The sequence below is a fragment of the Bombyx mandarina genome, chromosome 02 (genome assembly GCF_030267445.1).
Source record: "Bombyx mandarina strain Sakado chromosome 02, ASM3026744v2".
Taxonomy (NCBI): domain Eukaryota; kingdom Metazoa; phylum Arthropoda; class Insecta; order Lepidoptera; family Bombycidae; genus Bombyx; species Bombyx mandarina.
This window is the reverse complement of record NC_143209.1, coordinates 3855955-3858178: the sequence shown is the minus strand read 5'-3', so window position 1 is coordinate 3858178 and position 2224 is coordinate 3855955. Positions and strand designations below refer to the sequence as shown.

At 29.5% G+C, this 2224-nt stretch overlaps 1 long non-coding RNA gene across 6 annotated transcripts; it reads left to right on the top strand.

Annotated features, from left to right (window-relative positions):
• Positions 1-207: 207 nt before the first annotated feature.
• Positions 208-1980, top strand: LOC114241947 (uncharacterized). 6 transcript variants are annotated; one of them, XR_016324708.1, is made up of 4 exons: positions 208-362; positions 439-537; positions 747-949; positions 1695-1980. It is a non-coding gene; the product is annotated as an uncharacterized LOC114241947 (long non-coding RNA). The 6 variants fall into 6 exon arrangements; XR_016324711.1 differs by having other exon boundaries at positions 222-362; positions 439-617; XR_016324707.1 differs by lacking the exon at positions 439-537 and having other exon boundaries at positions 217-362.
• The last annotated feature ends 244 nt before the right edge of the window (positions 1981-2224 follow it).

Sequence of the window (2224 nt, the reverse complement as noted above, 5' to 3'; positions counted from 1 at the left end):
ACACAATAGGAAATGTTTAATAACAAACGAATAATGCAAAATTAAGCATCAATTGAAAATACTTCAATTTGATGCTGTTTTGTTCATGTAACCACTTGTAAATTTTTACGTACTCCGTGTGTGAAAATTAATTTAAGATAGGCTATAAGGTCTTGTAGCCGTAGGCCGTAAACAAATAAAAAAAAATTACAAGAAAAGTGACATTTTAGAAGAAAAAGTTTGAATTGAATTGCAACGGTTTTTTGTATGTGTATGCGTTTTATTTGCTACTTATATATTAATATTATAAATACATCGTGTTATTTATTGACAGTAAACCCAGTTAATTTTGTAGTCAATTTTATTCTGTACAAATCGCAAAGGTAAGTTTTTTAATTAACTCAATTTTAATGGTAAATTAAATACCAACTTAACATATGTAATAATTATTTGTTTTAGAGGTAAATAGAGACGACTAAGGGGTAAATAGAAACGACGAACAGAGTGAAAAGGGGCAAATAGAAATTGGCCACTATTTTGGCCTTTTCACCTAAGGAGGTGATAATTTAAAGTTCTAACTCTAACAGTGTTTATGGTGGTAAAATAGCATCAGACTCCCGCTATAAAGCAATTTTACTGTCAGTGACATTTATGTAATTTTGATTGTTTAAATTGGTTTGATTGTCCAGATTGTTCCTCTTAACCCCGTTTTACGGTACATTTATTTACATTACGGTATATTTATTAATTCCAATTATTTGTTGTAGTCATAAATGCCTAAGAAAGGAAAGTCCAAATTAAATTTGGTGACATCTAAATCAAAGTATATGAAAGCCAAGCGTGCATGTGAAAGTCAAGATGAAACGGAAAATAGATTACAAAAAGAACAAAAAAGGAAAGAAGCTTTACGACGAATGAAATCAAAAATTCTTTGTAAAGTAAAAGTTGAAAGTAAAAATAAATAATATAGGTATGATCCTTCAGTTGATTTTAAACAAGAATAAAAATTAAGTTGTAAGGTAAGGTAAGGTTGTAATTGTAAGGTATTAAAGTGGATTGGTGAATGTGAAGGCCAATGCTGTTCAGCTGGCAAAATAAAACTAGAACCTTTGCAACCAACTCCAAGAGCCATTAAAATCGCTACTCGATGGAAGACATGTGAAATCAGATGCATTTTTAAAATCTATCAGACCTTACAACAATGCTTTCCAAATGACATCATTTGGTGCAAATATTATAACTTTATACTTAAAATTCAGGGACAAGTTTACCATTAGATAGCAGCATTGCTCCCTAAAAATAATGAAACTTCCAAATTTCTTCAAATATATTTCATATCTGATTATAATGAACAGATTAATATTGGATGTCAAATTACAATAACTTAGATAAAAATATAATATCCTCTTTACACAATATGCTTCTTGAAGAAAATCTTTATTTACAAGATTTCAAATATTCTATAGAAAGTATTCTGGTGAGACAAAATGAATTTAATAGTTTATATTGTTATCGCCAGTTATCTAATCAATTCTGGGTTGATATGTACTCTAAAATTGAAAGTGAACGATTGGCATTAGCATAAGGTAAGGATTGGCATATGATTCAATCCAAAACAACTCAGAGCTAAAAGCTATATTCAAGATGCAAGATGCATTAAATGTAGATCAAAATGTTGATAATTTAGTTAGTTTAATAATAATTCTCTCTTATAGGTTTACTGGCAGTCCAAGATATATACATGAATGAACACGAGATGCATTTTGTTATGTTAAGAAATATGAACGCCCTATTTTTTTATAACTATGACACCGAATTCAAACTAGGAAGAAATAACTCGAGAACTTTATGATGGACAATCTTCATAAGACAGACATGACATTGTATCGAGAGTTTTTCAATGAAAAGTAAAAAAAATTGTTGATTTATTAATTAACTGGCGACCCGCCCTCGCTTCGCTTCGGAAACATTAAAAAACACATGAAACCAAAAAAAAAAAAATTTTTTTTAAAAAAGTAGCCTATGTTCATCAGGGACAATGTCGGCTTCTAATGGAAAAAGAATTTTTCAAATCGGTCCAGTAGTTTCGGAGCCTATTTGAAACAAACAAACAAACAAATCTTTCCTCTTTATAATATTAGTATAGATTAGTATAGATTAGTATAGAAGAAAAGATTGATTTAAGACGGGGAGGGGAAGTTAAATAATTTTTATAAGGAAACTGTACCTAATAATGACAATAAGT